Source organism: Lepidochelys olivacea, assembly GCF_965140295.1.
Source record: "Lepidochelys olivacea isolate rLepOli2 genome assembly, chromosome: 11".
Lineage (NCBI taxonomy): Eukaryota > Metazoa > Chordata > Testudines > Cheloniidae > Lepidochelys > Lepidochelys olivacea.
In genome coordinates, this window is record NC_140421.1 from 51350003 (window position 1) to 51367264 (window position 17262).

The following is a 17262-nucleotide window of genomic DNA, read 5'->3' on the forward strand; positions in this document are numbered from 1 at the left end:
GGTATGCAGTTTCCTAGCAATAATGGATTAAGGATTTGCTTTACCTTCAACTAGTCTAGTTGTGATTTTTTACTCAATAGTTGGTATTCAATTTCATTTAATTTATATACATATATGCGGAGCAACATAAAGAAACCAATAAAAACATAGATCAACTGTTCAATGTTATTAGATTTACTGTGTTCTGGTACATGATTTTGATATGTAGATGTTCAAAAAGTTCATGCCATTATTTGGAAGATTCCTGTAACTTCTGAAAACCAGTTGCTTAATGTATTTACAGCATGGTAGCAGGAGGCCTATCTCAATAAATTCCCTACTTCCCAAAGCCTTCATTCTGATTTCTCCTAGAAAGTCAAAATAGGGGATAAGTTGGATGTCCTGAATCTCTTTTCTACAGGCTTTAAAAACACTTTATATCTGATTGCAGGCAATGCCAGTGGCACATGGTCACCCACATGTGTCAGACTCTTTGATTTGTGTCAAGCTCTATTTCTATGGAAACTTAGATTCAGTTAAAAATGGACTTACCCCAGCATTTTCCAATTGTTGATTTAATTAAATAAAACTACCTTAAAAGTTCTGGATAAGTAAGTAAATAAATTGATTTGGTCATGTCTGAATATCAGTTTCATCATAACATCTCGGTAATTATTAATGTATATAGAGTGTATTTTGTTGATTTCTCAGGAGCGAATTTCCTGATTAATTAATGTATTTTAGCAGTTGTTGACAACAGTTGAAATACGTAATTAATTTGATGTATGTATGGATGTTGGGGTTTACTTTGAAAATGCTTTTCATTTGCATTAAGCTGTAGCTCAGGTGTTTTAAAAAGACAGAAAAAAGTCACTGAGACAATTTGTCATCTGAGAGTCATTCAGCATTATCAACCTGTACAAGGCAAGGTTGTTTTGAAGGTATCACAGAGTGTGCTTTCAAAAACCTTAGATTAATGCTAAGAAAATCTGAGTAAAAGGCCAGGATGCTCTAAGAAGGCTTTTTGAATAGACTTCTGAAATAATGTGCAATAATGTAAACTGAGCTGAACTGAATCACTGTACACAAAGACTATCCGACATCACAAAAGTTGTGTGAACTGAATCCTCTTGTTGGCGGGCCTAACATCTGTCTTTATATAGTCACAAAATCAGTGTTCTCTGGGATAAATCTGCACCATTGTCTAATTCTTTACCTCCATTTGGCTTGTTTCCCTACCCATCCAATGCACGGAGAAATATCCCATTAAACTGTGGTGAAACTGTATTTAAGGCTCAAATTGTAAATGTGTTACACTAGAGACACTAAAATAGCAAAAGAAAAACACAAACAATTTCTTAGGTTGGTTTCAGAAATTCTTTGAGAAGAGTAGGTCATAATTAGTGAAGTGATGCTATCTATCTCTTTCCTTCGTGGTAAGTATTATTCCTTGACTTTAGCAAAGCTTTTGATATGGTCTCCCACAGTATTCTTGCCAGCAAGATAAAGAAGTATGGACTACAAGGTGGATAGAAAGCTGGCTAGATCGTCGGGCTCAACGGATACTGTTCAATGACTCCATGTCTAGTTGGCAGCTGGTATCAAGTGGAGTGCCCCAAGGGTTGGTCCTGGGGCCGGTTTTGTTCAATATCTTCATTAATGATCTGGAGGATGGCGTGGACTGCACCCTCAGCAAGTTTGCAGATGACACTAAACTGGGAGGAGTGGTAGATACACCGGAGGGTAGCGACAGGATACAGAGGGCCCTAGACAAATTAGAGGATTGGGCCAAAAGGAATCTGATGAGGTTCAACAAGGACAAGTGCAGAGTCCTGCACTTAGGACGGAAGAATCCCATGCACTGCTACAGACTGGGGACCAAATGGCTAGGCAGCAATTCTGCAGAAAAGGACCTAGGGGTTACAGTGGACGAGAAGCTGGATATGAGTCAACAGTGTGCCCTTGTTGCCAAGAAGGCTGTATAAGTAGGGGCATTGCCAGCAGATTGAGGGACATGATTGTTCCCCTCTATTTGACATTGGTGAGGCTTCATCTGGAGTACTATGTTCAGTTTTGGGCCCCACAATAGAAGAAGGATGTGGAAAAATGGGAAAGTGTCCACTGGAGGGCAACAAAAATGATTAGGAGGCTGGAACACATGACTTATGAGGAGAGGCTGAGGGAACTAGGATTGTTTAGTCTGCAGAAGAGAAGAATGAGGGGGGATTTGATAGCTGCTTTCAGATACCTGAAAGGGAGCTCCGAAGAGGATGGATCTAGACTATTCTCAGTGGTAGCAGAAGACAGAATGAGGAGTAATGGTCTCAAGTTGCAGTGGGGGAGGATTAGATTGGAAAAACTTTTTCACTAGGAGGGTGGTGAAGCACTGGAATGCGTTACCTAAGGAGGTGATGGAATCTCCTTCCTTTTGAGGTTTTTAAGGTCAGGCTTGACAAAGCCCTGGCTGGGATGATTTAGTTGGGGATTGGTCCTGCTTTGAGCAGGGGATTGGACTAGATGACCTCCTGAGGTCCCTTCCAACCTTGATATTCTATGATTCTAAGTGTGGCAAATGAAAAATGGTTTTGAAATGTATCAGATATTTCTATAATAAGTATTAACATGGTCTGACTAAACACAACAACACAGGTAACCTGTCACATTTTGTGTTTAACATTAATGTTTTCATTTTATAAAAAGGCCAGCAATGAATTCACAGTAAAATGCACATGCTTGAATGCTGTAAGGGTCTGATCCAATACTCACTGAACTCAGGAAAAGGTTCCTATTGATTTCAGTGGCTTTTAGAAGTAAATGAAAAATGACATGTTGTTTGCCTAAGCACTGGCTATAGCATTTTAATATATCAATAGAAGCCTGTACTTAAGCTTCCAAACTCTAAGGATCTCCCACTTTTCCTTGGGAAAAACATACCAAGAAGGTGCCTATGCTGGAGCCCCTTTGGGATAAAACAGAGGGTGCCACTGGCAGGGCTCCTTTCAAACTTGTTTTCCCTCGCCCATTGGTGAGTAGTAGTCTGTATCCATTAGGGCAAGATGCAAGGGCCATCTTTTCTCCCTTGCTTATCTGGAGGTGAGTGACAGGTAGCAGTATGGGAATCTGTGGAGTGGTTAAATTAAATGTTGTTGTTTCCAGGGTATTTGCTCATGGGTTTTTCTGTTTGTGTATTTTTAAAAGATATCAAGGGCTCTTAGAGCTGTGGATGAGAGTTCTTTTATGATAGTAAAAATTGAAAAAAATGACTGTCCTCTTTCTTTTATTCCTTATTTATGTACCATAATTTTCATATGGATAACTTCACTAAAAAGATTTTTATGTTCAATCCGTTGTTTTCCTTCTCATTTATATTTATTTAAGAGTGATCAATATTTGGACATGTGGTTCTCTCTCTGATATTAAAGACTGAGGGTGGGATTTTCAAAAGAACTCAGTATTGGCCTAACTCCTCCCCCATTGATGTTAATAATACAAGTGCCCTGGACTTGCAGAATCAAGTCAAGAATTACACCTTTTGGAAATCCCACTAGGGGCTCTGGATTTCACCTGTCCAAGGGCTGAAGCGACCCCTTGCTGATGCACTGTGCTGCCTTATCCTTTGCTAACTTGTGTTCCTATTGCAGTTCATAACATGCACTTTCTCTGGTGTAAATGTGCTGCTTTTTTCCAGTTTCTGTGCATCCCTCTCCTGTCTCTGATCCTATTAATCTATATCAATGGGAGGAGCAAATTGAAGCTGGTAGTTGCTCAACTGCCTGTCATACAGTAGTTTAGATGTAGTGCAATACAGAGAGTCTGCAATGCCAGAATTTGTGCTGCACTGATAAGTACTGTTTTGAGTCTACTAGCAGTGGAAGAGGTACCAGTGTTCATGAAGAAATATGTTCATTTGTTTATTGCATTGATTATACATTTAGTTCAAACATAATAATAACTAATCTTTACTAATTAGAGCTAAACCGTGGCTTTCTCTATGTGGTAAGAACATCTTGGATGATTTCATGTCTTATTCTTTTGACTACATTTTAAATTTGGTTTGTCTATACAGTACAGGCCAGGTCCTGCTTGCATTGAAGGGAATAGAAGTTGTGCCTTTGATTTAGAGGTCCTAAGTAGAAATCTTAAAATACTTACCTCGCTCCTAATTATTTTGTTTATCTTATTATTTCCTAAAAAAGCAAGTATAACCAAAAAGGGCAGTGCTCAGATAATATTCCTGCAGTGTTGGGAATCATACCTTCCAAACTAAAAGCCCTGTGTGACTGCTCTAAGGTGGTGGGGGAAGAGGGATTAGCAGATGTGACCCTCTCCTTAATCCCAATTTTGGGTTACATGGATATACAGTGTCTATAGCCTATGCCACTGGCATCTTATTTTCCAATGAAATGCTTTGTAGAGATCTACAGTAGTAGCCTTCTCCAGGGCACTTGGGCACATGCAGTCATTCTGTGCTGTTTCTCTTGCTTTTGTTGCCCTTACAATGGTTCTTACAGTTTGAGCTAATGACAATGAATATTGATCTCTTTTGTCTTATGAAACACTATATATAATATCATTTGCTGTATTGGTTTATACAAAGGTGGAAAGCAATAGCTGGGCTTACTAAAGCCATCTGGTATGAATCTGAATTTCAAGCATATTGATTTTATTTTGCAGTACTAAAGCGTGATTCCCGGGCATCAAAAAACAATGCAAGTCTTTAGGAAATACAACTGAAAATACAGCAAAAGTCAGAAGGAAAGGAAGTAGCAAAATTAGACTGAACAAATTAGGTTTTAATTAAGCCACTACAGTACTAGCAGGTGAAACATCTTATAGAGTTGGCATCTAAGTGTTTATGAAGGAGGAAAATGTGAAATAAGTTTGTATCTGAATTTAAATGAAAAATCGTCAACCTTACTGCACTTTTATATTTTTACCACTTAAGATATATTGATTTGTATAGTGATTGTGTGGGAAATGCTGAAAAAAGAATTGCCACTATGGACTTGTATCTGGTGTGGAAGGAGAAAGGAGATTTGAATCACTTCAGTGTAAACTGGAAAGTGGGTGCATAGGGATTGATGCAGCCTGCTCTGTCCTTGTACTGGTGCTGAAGGATTTAGCCTTGGGATGGAAGTTTCTGGGGGGAGCTCAAGACTGAAGTTTCAGAAGGGAATATATTAAGGATTATGGCATTAATGTATTCCAGAGATTTTGGAGCAGTCTTATTTTAGTGATGTGTGTCTCTGGGGAAGACATCTAGTAAAACTCTTTTTTCATCTTTGCTACTTTGCCATTCTGTAACATTTTTTGCATTTTCAGTGGCAAGGGACATACTGTACTTGTGATAATTAACTAAATTGCAACCCTCAGCTGGAAATACATTCACATCTTTTAGCTTTGGTACTATCTACTGGTGTTGGTTGTGATGAGGGCATGCAGGAAGTATTACTTTTTATATAAGGAGGTTAGATAGAGAAGTTTGAGTTCATCATATATTGCAGGTTTTGAGGCAGTGATAAACTTCTCACTACTGGTTGAGAAATTGATTTTAACAAAGTTTTAAAAATATATTGTTTTCACAATGTTATAGACCATCTTTGCTTTATCCCAGTATTGTTTACAACATGAAATTTTGAGATATAGGCATCTCAGTCCTGGAATAAACACACTTCTCACTCACTATTAGAATTTCATTGCTCCCCTCTCATTATGAGGTCAGTGTATCTTGGTTTCCAGCAATATGTTAAGCCCTCTGAAAACTCACTTCATCACACCGGTACATCTCTAAAACCATGAAAATGTACCATTTTGTGCACATATGTAATGTGCTTTATTTCTATGAAATCTGGTAACATTCATAGAATCATAGAATATCAGGGTTGGAAGGGACGTCAGGAGGTCATCTAGTCCAACCCTCTGATCAAAGCAGGACCCATCCCTAATTAAATTGTCCCAGCCAGGGCTTTGTCAAGCCTGACCTTAAAAACTTCTAAGGAAGGAGATTCCACCACCTCCCTAGGCAACGCATTCCAGTGTTTCACCACCCTCCTAGTGAAAAAGTTTTTCCTAATATCCAACCTAAACCTCCCCCACTGCAACTTGAGACCATTACTCCTTGTCCTGTCCTCTTCCACCACTGAGAATAGTCTAGAACCATCCTCTCTGGAACCACCTCTCAGGTAGTTGAAAGCAGCTATCAAATCCCCCTCATTCTTCTCTTCCGCAGACTAAACAATCCCAGTTCCCTCAGCCTCTCCTCATAAGTCATGTGTTCCAGACCCCTAATCATTTTTGTTGCCCTTCGCTGGACTCTCTCCAGTTTATCCACATCCTTCTTGTAGTGTGGGGCCCAAAACTGGACACAGTACTCCAGATGAGGCCTCACCAATGTCGAATAGAGGGGGACGATCACGTCCCTCGATCTGCTCGCTATGCCCCTACTTATACATCCCAAAATGCCATTGGCCTTCTTGGCAACAAGGGCACACTGCTGACTCATATCCAGCTTCTCGTCCACTGTAACCCCTAGGTCCTTTTCCGCAGAACTGTTGCCTAGCCATTCGGTCCCTAGTCTGTAGCGGTACATTGGGTTCTTCCGTCCTAAGTGCAGGACCCTGCACTTATCCTTATTGAACCTCATCAGATTTCTTTTGGCCCAATCCTCCAATTTGTCTAGGTCCCTCTGTATCCTATCCCTGCCCTCCAGTGTATCTACCACTCCTCCCAGTTTAGTATCATCCACAAATTTGCTGAGAGTGCAATCCACACCATCCTCCAGATCATTTATGAAGATATTGAACAAAACCGGCCCCAGGACCGACCCCTGGGGCACTCCACTTGACACCAGCTGCCAACTAGACATGGAGCCATTGATCACTACCCGTTGAGCCCGACAATCTAGCCAACTTTCTACCCACCTTATAGTGCATTCATCCAGCCCATACTTCTTTAACTTGCTGACAAGAATACTGTGGGAGACCGGTGTCAAAAGCTTTGCTAAAGTCAAGATACAATACATCCACTGCTTTCCCTTCATCCACAGAACCAGTAATCTCATCATAGAAGGCTCTTCACCACTTCATATGCTAATTCATAGATGATCTCTTCTAGTGGACGTTTAGTTTGATATATTTGGTTGTGGTACAAGATTCTAATGCGTTCAGCTGAGTCTGCTGAGTAGGAATATACAGTGCAAAGTACGCAGCAGAATGACTTGCATTAACATTTAGTAAACCTCTCTGAATCTGACAAACTACTTAAATTTCTAACAGAAGAATCTAAGCTTTTTAAGTGATGGTGATATACAAAGGTATGCCTGTAGCACTAAAAAGAAAACTTACATTTTACACAAGAAAAGAGAAAAAATCCTTCCTCTGCCTGCACAATTTTGTTTTTTACTTTAGATATCTCTATTGTATCTATTGTGTCTTAGTTTAGTTAAGAATTAAATGGCTAGTGAAGTCATTGTATGTAGTCTAGCCTAGTTAAACAAATATTAAAAATAATGTTTCTGTAGGTCTGAAGTTCTGCTATCCGTATCTTGTGATCTCTCTGTGTTTCGCTCTCCTTTTCTCTTGAAACCTGTCCATCCATTGCTACTTTTCTTCTTCTATTTGAAACATGCCAGGAGATTTCTTGCATTTCACTTGGTTTGTTGTATGGCCTTCACTAGCCATTTCAAAATTCATACCATCCGATTTTTATCATCTAGCTATACAGTGGCTTCCCTTTATAATTCACGTTGACAACACCTGTTCACCATATGAATCCAATAGCAAATATAATGCATCCTCTTTCTTTTAGCATCTTCATGAAGTGCATGCTCTTCACCACTTGTATCATTTTCACCCACATGCTCATAGTTAGTGCCTTACCCGCTTACTTCTAAAGCAGGGGTGGGCAAACTTTTTGGCCCGAGAGCCACATCTGGGAATAGAAATTGTATGGTGGGCCATGAATGCTCAAAAAATTGGAGTTGGGTGTGGGAGGGGTGACAGCTCTGGTTGGGGGTGCGGGCTCCGGGGTGGGGCTAGAAAGGAGTTCAAGGTGCAGGAGGGGGCTCCGGGCTGGGGCTTAACAATCTGTCCCAATTTGTATTTAGCTCAGACTCTCTGCTTCTTCTCCCGTACCTGAAGAAGAGCCTTGTTTAGCTCTATATAGGGCTTGTCTACACTACAAAATTAGGTCCACTTAATTTAGATCAATCTACAGCCAACACAGTAATTCAATCAGCTGTTGGTGTCCAGGCTACTCTCCTTCTGCTGGTGGAGTGAATCCTCATCAGGAGCGCTTGCACCAACTGAAGTGGGGGACTGTGGAGCACGGACAGCTGAGTGTGGGGCACTGACAGCCACTCGGGGCTCCCAGCGCAGCTCCCCATCTGCCCAGGGGTAACAGTCTCAGCTGTGAGCCCCACCTGGGCTCAATTTCACAGCACAGAGCCAACCAACATAAGCTGCCTTACGTCGACCTATCTCTGTAGTGTAGACCAAACCTAAGGCTTGTACCTGCCACCAACAAAAGTTGGTATAATAAAAAATTAGACCTCATCTGCCTCATCTCTTTCATACCATTATATTGTGTCGAGTGACATATTAGTGATACAGATCCAGGAAGACAGACCAAGTCTCTTCTGCAGGTCCTTATGTTTCCTTCTTGAACACTAGGCTATCTTCTCTGGGCTCACTGTTTCATTCATTCTGTTCTCCAGTTCCACAGTGTTCAGTTTACCCATCAATGTCCATTCTCTTAAAGTAGTTCTCTTAGGAGATGCTGACCTTAGCAATGATTGCTTTTGTGGGACCATCAGATGAAAACAGCTGCACGTCCATAAGCAGCTTTCATCAGAGGATCTCAAAATCCTAACAAACACCTTTGTGTGACAGTATTCTTTCCTTTTTACCGCTGGTGAAACTGAGGCATAAAGAGGTTAAACCCAAAATTCTTGAGTAGCCACAGAATATGAGTGTCTCAGTTATTCGGCATCCAGTTAGACACATCTAGGGCCTGATTTTAGCAGAAAAGAGTGGGAGGGCAGTTGCTGATGTTTTTAGCTTTATCAATGCTGGCTGAAGGTTAAGTGCCTGTTGTGCCCTCAGTTACATGCCCTAATGAAGGTAAAATCAAGCCATAGGAGTCTTAAGTAGGGCACCCAGTTTCAATGGGTTAAAGCTGTTTAAAAAGTGGGTCCGGGTGACTTTCACAATGTTGTGCAGCAAATCAATGTCAGAACCATGTCTTCTAAAAAGTCGACCACAATGCTTTCTCTCCTGGACAGCTTCAAAAGTCCGTAGGATGGAAATCCTTGGATAGCTATGACTTATTTTTCTGTTGTGTTCTATATGTTTCAGTTGTAACTATTTACTCTTTTACTGAGCAAATGAATACTCAATACATATTCATGTGCAGATGGCAGGGGCTGATCTCTAGACCTTGCCAATGCTTTGCAGTTGAAAAAGTGTCAATGAAGATAATTGTCCAGCTGTAATAATGAAGCCATTTTTCATAAACAGTTGTATTGATTCAGCAACTTACACATTTTGACATCACATTTATGCGTCTTCAGTTTATATAACAGCAGTAATTATCATTTTAAAGGTAGTTAAATAACCTAATGTGTAATTAAGATCTTAAATAACATACATTTTGGGAGCGTTATGAGATTTCTTTGCTACTTTGGGACCAGATTCTAATACAGTACACGAATGCAAAGATGGAGGAACTTGCACTGACATCAGTTACTCCAAATGCACGTGCAGCTGGGTATCAGAATCTGTTCTTTTTATCTGTATTGCCTTAAAGGTTATTTTGGAACCAACACTTTAGTTATTTTGAGGCTGTTATAATCTGATGAGATAAATTCTTCAATTGCTAAATACCTAGTGGCAAAAAACAATAAACACAGTATTAGGGCACTAAAAGTGATTTAACATTCAGAGCCCTTTTCCTCTAGGCAGAGTCAGGTACAGGGAAAGTGTAATTTCCAGTAATTTAAAGATCGTATAGAAATTTTAAGGGCATTATTTATTGAGACTACAACACAGTGCCTGTAGTTTATATTTTCTGGGATAAAAATTCTACTTTTGTTGGTTTATTCACATTAGTGCAAACACTGGAAACATGAGCCCATCACAGATGATAAGTAACTGTGCTTCTCAAACTCTTCATTTATTCATATAATTAGGGTCATTACATTCACTCACATTATCAGATGTAAGCCTGCCTCATATAAAGTTATCCTATAATATTTTATTAGTTTTATCAGTATCAGCTCACTGAGAAAAAAGTAACCCTGTCATTAATACCGTGGCCCAAACTGAATAAGTGAGTTGTCACAAAATGTTTGAGTTTGAAACAAATCTTCTATTCAAATGAAGGTAAACATCAACAGCATGTGGAAAGCTGTCTTACCTTGGGCAAGTCACTGTAGCCAATTTTTAAAAAGTGGCCAGAGATAATGTATTGGGTGCCTTATTTTTTTTTTTTTTTTTTAGTGTTCAGTTTTTTGTTGCCAAGACCTCAGGATTGATTTCCAGAATATTGACTTCAACCATATTTCTGGGTGTCCTGTGCTTTTAAATATGAGGCCAAAGGTGTCTGAAATTGGGCACTCAAAATCAGTGGCTTATTTTGAAAACAGATTCACCCACCCAGTCTCTCTGTGTCTCATTTCTGTATCTGAAAATTGGAATATTTTTCTATCTCATGGGAGAGTTGTGAGGATAAATCCATTATTGTCTGAGGTGCTTAGAAAGGCCTGTGAATAGATGGATATTTGGACACACAATTCTGGCATTAATTCACCTGTTATGTCCCAAATGTTCTTTATTATGCACAAAACAATTTGGACACCAGTCAGGTTAAGTACAGGATTCATTAGATTGAATAGGTGCGTTGTTGCACCGCCCCAGTATGGGGCTCTGGCTAAATGCCAGTTTTTAGCACCATAGGTTAGTCAGTTTAGCAATTTGGAAAATTGTTCAATACTCAACCATGTCTGCAGGATGAGCAAAAATGAAACTGTAATTTCTGAAGGGGATAATCCATTATTACATTTCTCTGAGTTTTGGGAAATACTGAACTGACAGATGTGCCCACTCGAAAATGAATGATCTCTCTTCTCTAGCAAGTAAAATGTGTCTGTCTATGCCCCTGCCTTCTCTCCACCTTCTCCAGCTCTATTTCTAGCCTTGTTTCTTTCTCTTTGGGCAAAATTTTACCAGTATGCTTTGTCTGTGTTGCCACAGCAGTTGGATGGATGAATCGGTCTCAGTATACTTAAGGTTGTTCACCTTGTATTTATTTCTGCCTTTTGATAATGGTACTTCATATAGGGTTGTGCTTCATGTAAAAGTTTAATGTTCTGTGGAATGTTTCTACAGTGATGTAAATATAATCTACAATAAAAACATGTTGTTAAATTTGGAAGGCCACTTTACACAGAAGCAAAATTTAACTTCCCTTTCCTACATTCAAACCTCCCTCCCTCTGCAGTGCAGAGAGCCCCATAGGAAGGGATCCTGTGTAGCTCAACTGTGGAAGGGTAGGACAGGATTAGAAGGGGTTGAATTGGGAGATGCATATATCCTGTGTGATGAAGAATTCAGATTGGTGACATCTCTGTACTCATAAGTAGAGCCCTACAAATCTGTGGTATTCACTTTATATCCACAGATATCCACAGACCATGTTTGCAGATCAGATGCAGAAACAAATTTTGTATCCACACGGGGCTCTACACACAAGCATGCCAGTAGCGGGCTATGCTGGATGACCACTGCTAAATTAGAAACGAAAGCATTATCCCAGAGGATTTTCCCACTCCCTTTCTAATGCACTCATCTATCAAAAACACCAGTTCTAGACCTGAAGGTTCATAGGATAATGGACTTTAAACCTGTGCTTTGGCCAGGTCTTTGGCCCAGACAATACAATATAATTCAGGAGAGAAAGAAGAAAATGTTTGGGAGGCAGTTTGATTGTTGTTGGAGAGCATTAGAAATAGTCCCACGAGGATGGCTCAATAGAAATAGTCCCACGTGAAAAAAATTACAGGAGAGGCAGTTAAAAACAAACAAACAAACAGATAAATGCAATTTATCACATTGTTTAGCAATTTCCCACAGGATACTGTTATTATGTGTGATACTAGCATATACAGAATATTGCATAATATATACATTTTCTTTCATACTGAGAGTAATATATCTCAGCGCCTTTCTTTTTTGTTGCTTTAATGATCAGTTTTACCTTGTGCCTGTGACCTCGGTAAGGCTGCTATGATCTGTTTAAATCAACTTAATTTGTTAAAGTGTTTTTGGGGTGTTGGCTGTATAGAATTATATATATAGATGGGTCCTTTTTAAGTGTACACATTGATTAAAAAGATTCTGGCAGTCAAATACTGTTTCTGTTTGTTTCTTCATACCTCAGATGCCAAAGGATTTCTCATTCTTAGCACTGAGCATTAGTCATCACAGATAACTATTTTAACATCTCTTTACCTTATTTCTATAGTGCCTGCTAGAAAATACGCTAGAGGTAATTTTTTAGCTGTTTTCTGGCCACAATTTCTATATGTGTAACCATTTGTTTCTATAAATCACCATTTATAGGGACAAATAATTGCTTGCTTCTCCACCTAATTTGCTTAGACAAAGCCAATTTATGAATCAAAAGGTGGATTTGGGATGTGTAACTCAGGTTGTGCACATAAAAATAGGGTTAGCTGGGTGTTTGGGTACAATGTGTGTGCCATCACTACTTGAATTGTGTACTCTTTGGGTTGGGGACTATCTTTTCATTGTGTATCTACTGTCTCATAGAATAGAGCCCTGGTTGGGATACTACCATAATACAATTCCTTCTCTTTGTCAATATCTTGAAAAAAGTTTGGCTAATGAAAGAGACATATTGGAGTGGAAGTGCTGTACTCTGCCATGGCACTGGCATTTATTCCTGGGTGGTGAAATCATATGTTCATTTCTGTCATTTTACCTTCCTCAGAAGTTACCTTTCAAAATACCTGTCAATTGTTTGATACCAAAAGCTGGTGTTCTTTTTCTGGTTTTAGTCAGTGTTCACCTTGGCTCATATATCATTTTCATCTAGAGATCTTAAAGCATTTTACAAAGGAAGGTCAGAGTCATTATCCCCTTTATGCAGATGAGAAAAGTGAAGTGTAGAGAGGTGAAATGAGCTGCCCATGGTTTTAGAGCAAGGAACAGAACTCAGGTCTTCTGAGTGCCATTCAGTTCCCTACCCGCTAAACCTAGCTGAACTATCAATATTTAGGCCTTGTTCTTTCCTGTGTATATAGACTTTATTGCTCTACATTCCTACAGTTTGTAAATAATGCTTGTTGGATCATCTGTAGGACTGTTTGTTTTGTTGTTTCAAGCGGGAACTTTTAAATGAAACAAGTAGACAAGCAAACTCCAGAGAATATGTCAGCATCAACAGGCAAACAACAAGTGAATAAAATCTGGTTCAGGGATGTTGGTTGGTCTGCATGTGCCACTGTGGCTGATCGTCACATACACATTACTGTGCCAGCTAACAGTTCTTACACACATCAGTGCAACGGAATAATCTCACAGGGTGTGGTCTAGACAGGGAATCCAAATGGTTTTAATACTCTAGTAAAAAGGCCAGTGATGAGGGAGAAACTTATTTTAACTCTCAGGGTAGGGCAACGCTGCTGTCAACTCCAAGCATTCCAAAGTCACAAGGCAGGCCCCTCCAAAATTGAGATTGACTTAAAAATCATGAGATTTTTAAAAACCATATCTTTTGAGTTATTTGTATTTGCTTTCTGGTTTCTGGGTCTTCAGGTGCATTCAGGTAATGTTTTCAGACTTTTCTCCCCAGTAATGAGAAGGAAGTCAACTTTATTTTTCTTTTAAATGAAAGTTGAGATTCTCACATAATCAATGGCTGCAAGCTGGGATGTTTAGAAAACACGAAAAATTATGTAATTCACAATTAAATTGCAACAGCTGGGATCACTGAAACTGGCAACTAGGAATTTTTGTCCAGTGTCTCATGCCTTCCCAAAGAAGAATCAGCAATCTTCTCTTGAAGGGGGAAATCCAGGCTGAGAAACCACAGTAGAATCCAGAAGGAAAATATTCCAAATGTAAAAAGCTTTTGAATGTTCCACTTCAGGTGTCTGGTAGCAATAAATTCATTGGGGGGAGTAAGTTAGATTTTGCACACAACCAAAAAAACAAAACAAAAAAGAGATTTCACTCCAACCAGTCTATTTCTCCCCCATTTTTCCCCCCGGCCCAATTTCAAATATCAATTAGACTTTTGGTATGGTGTCTTTCTATGTGGGGAAAGTCATCTACCTATTCTTCCTGTTTTGTGGGTATCAAAGTCCTCCAAAATTTCCTGTTGCCAAGAGGGATTAAAATTATGTTGTATTTCAAGTTTTTTCCCTTCTTAAGAATTAACTCTTACAGCTTGGTATTTCCCAACACTGATTGACAGATTAAGGACAAGGGGAAAACTAACTCTTATTCTTTCCCATAATGTTGCTTCTCATAAAGAAGACATCCACTGCTCTGATCAGACCATTCGTCTATGTCATAATGTTATTGATAATATTAATAGTTGCCATGCCTGTAATTATACATAATCTACAATACTATTAGCAATCTTTCTATAGTCTACCTCATTTCAACTTTGTAAGTGTTCTCTTGGGTTTGCAGTGTGCTGCAATTGTCCAGGGGGGAACAGTGAAATCCACTGGAAAATGAAAATACAAGCTGTGAAATGAGCAGGTCGAGCCTGCCAGCTATATCCTATCCAGACCTGTGGATTATGAAAAATAAAAGTTACAGGTGACTGTGCTTGTACATCTGTTTATTCCAAAACTCTAGACTATCTGTGCATCTGATTTAAGGGAAAATAGACATACAAGGAAGAGAAGAGGACTAATTAATAAAAACAGAATTGTTATACAGGTGAGTCACATCATGCACTCATTTAACTTACGTGAATTCAACTACGTGTGCTCGGCAAAAAAAAAAAAAAACAACAACAACCTGTAAATAGTGTGGGCGATTCTGCCCACCATTCCACTCAATGAGCATTAGTGAGCATGAGATGGGAGATATGAATCTGCTGTTCACTCACTCAGTCTCAGTTTCCACGTGCCTCTCATAGTGTGAGCATCTCGCCGCATTAAGTGTGATTGTAGTGGCCCCTAAACGCAAGCCAACTACTTCATCTGGTGCTCAACCAAAGAAACATGGATATGTTCCAATGCTGGAGGAAAAATTGGCTGTGTTGGACTTATTGAGAGACAGTATGTCGGTCTCCAACGTGGCACGTAAATATGGCCGCAACAAATCTAGCATCCATGCCATCAAGATTTGAGAGAGAGAAATTGAAGAATTAACTGAGAGCCATAGAGAAACGTTGACTGTTGGAGAGGTAGAGGAACGGATAAAATCGTCTACAGAAGACGAAGATGATGATGACGAACAGGAAGAGCCAGCAAGTTGGAATCTTCATAAATTTGCTGAAGTGTTCCAAGCAGCGAAACACTTGAATGATTTAATTTCTGAATACGATCCCTCTATGGAACAAAGCCTCAAAATCACACGTAGTATTACGGACAATTTGAGACCATATCAAGAAATGTTTGAGCAGCTCAAGAGACAACAGCGACAGTTGCCGATCACCATGTTTTTCAAGGAAAAACAACCAGCAGCAGATGAGCCTACACAATCAACTTCTCAAGTTGAATCAGAGCCAACCACTTCATCTATGACTCGCTGTCCATCACCCAAGCTCTCCATCACCTCCGTTTCCTGGATTGATATCAAGCCCTGATGAACCCCTGTAATTACCCCCCTGTAATTACCCCCGTAATTAAAAATACATTACTGTAAAATTATATTTTGCATATGTATTCTTTATTATATACTGTACATTACTGTATACATTATACATTTATACATATTACTGTACAGGGTTGTATAGTATACACACAACCATGTATAGTATACTGTACTTTGTGGGCGATTTAAGGAATTTTCAGGGGTAATTTTGATTATACATGATTTTTGCTTTACACACTGACTTTAGAACCTAACCCCCACATAAGATGTGACTCCACTGTAAATGTCTCACTTAAAAAGAAATCCAAATTCACTAAGTGAAGTCAAAAGCAAGTGTCAGCTCACTGCATAGAGTGCTCATGTGGTGTAGTTGTTGCTTTGATTTATGCCATACATTATCGGGAATTTTTTTTAGATATCCTGTAGTTGTTAGTCTCAGTTTTTATTTCTAGTAATAACCATTGTCCTCCCTATGTGACCAACAAGTCAAAAGGGGAAATTTTTAACCAACTTGGACTCCTAGATTCATTTTAAAGAAAATGAGTTTTTACACGTCTTCCACTTACTACCTATAGCACTAAAGATGCTGCCAGACTAAATGCTATATGGTAGCAATTCAGGCATAGAGCAGCAATTTTATCAAAGCTGGATGCTGAATAGCTGGCTTCTTGTGCCACTTGTGGTGTTAGTGATATTTTCAGCTCTCTTCTGGTATAGGAGTATTGTGCTTTTATTTCTGAAAACTGACTAAAGTCAGAAGACTACTCTTCTGAGAGGTGTCTTAATTAATGTTCTGCTCATTGAATGGTACTGGGGAGAAGACATTGACCTGGTCTGGTGTATTTTGATGAAAAGATCATTCTGTCAATGTTCAGCGAGAGCACCTTAAAGAAGCATCCTTTTTTCAAGTTTTGTCCAGAGAATATAAATCAATATTGCCTACTTGTTTTTCAACATAAAGAAATTTCCTTGAATTCATAGACGCACAATGTTGGGGGACCAAAGACAAAGTTTTGTGCAATACCAGTGACTTCAGTGGGGATGAACAAAGGTAACTGAGGATAGAATTTGGACCTACCTGTAAATTTTGATTTTTCAGGTGTGCTGGGAGTCAGAAGATCTAGGTTCTCTTCCCAGCTTTGTTATTGGCTCACTGACTGACTTGACTTAACCATTTTTGTGCATCAGTTTATTCATATGTAAATAAAAATGATAATGCTATATAGTTAGATATGAGAATGATAGACCCTAAAAGAATAGTAATTCTGTTATATCTGCTAGTTGGAGCATTTAAACTATTTCCAGCAAACCAGAAAAGGAGAAAGGTGTTAAAATAAGAAGAATGAAATTACGGGGGCTAATGGTGAGTGTTACTTTTTGGGGACATAAACTGGAGTGGCGATAGGGTAGTAGAAATGAAGGGGGTGGA

At 39.2% G+C, this 17262-nt stretch overlaps 1 protein-coding gene across 14 annotated transcripts in view; it reads left to right on the top strand.

Moving 5' to 3' along the window:
• GULP1 (GULP PTB domain containing engulfment adaptor 1) overlaps positions 1–17262 on the top strand; it is a 294296-nt gene that overhangs the window by 68702 nt on the left and 208332 nt on the right. The gene's annotated exons all lie outside the window — the stretch shown is intronic.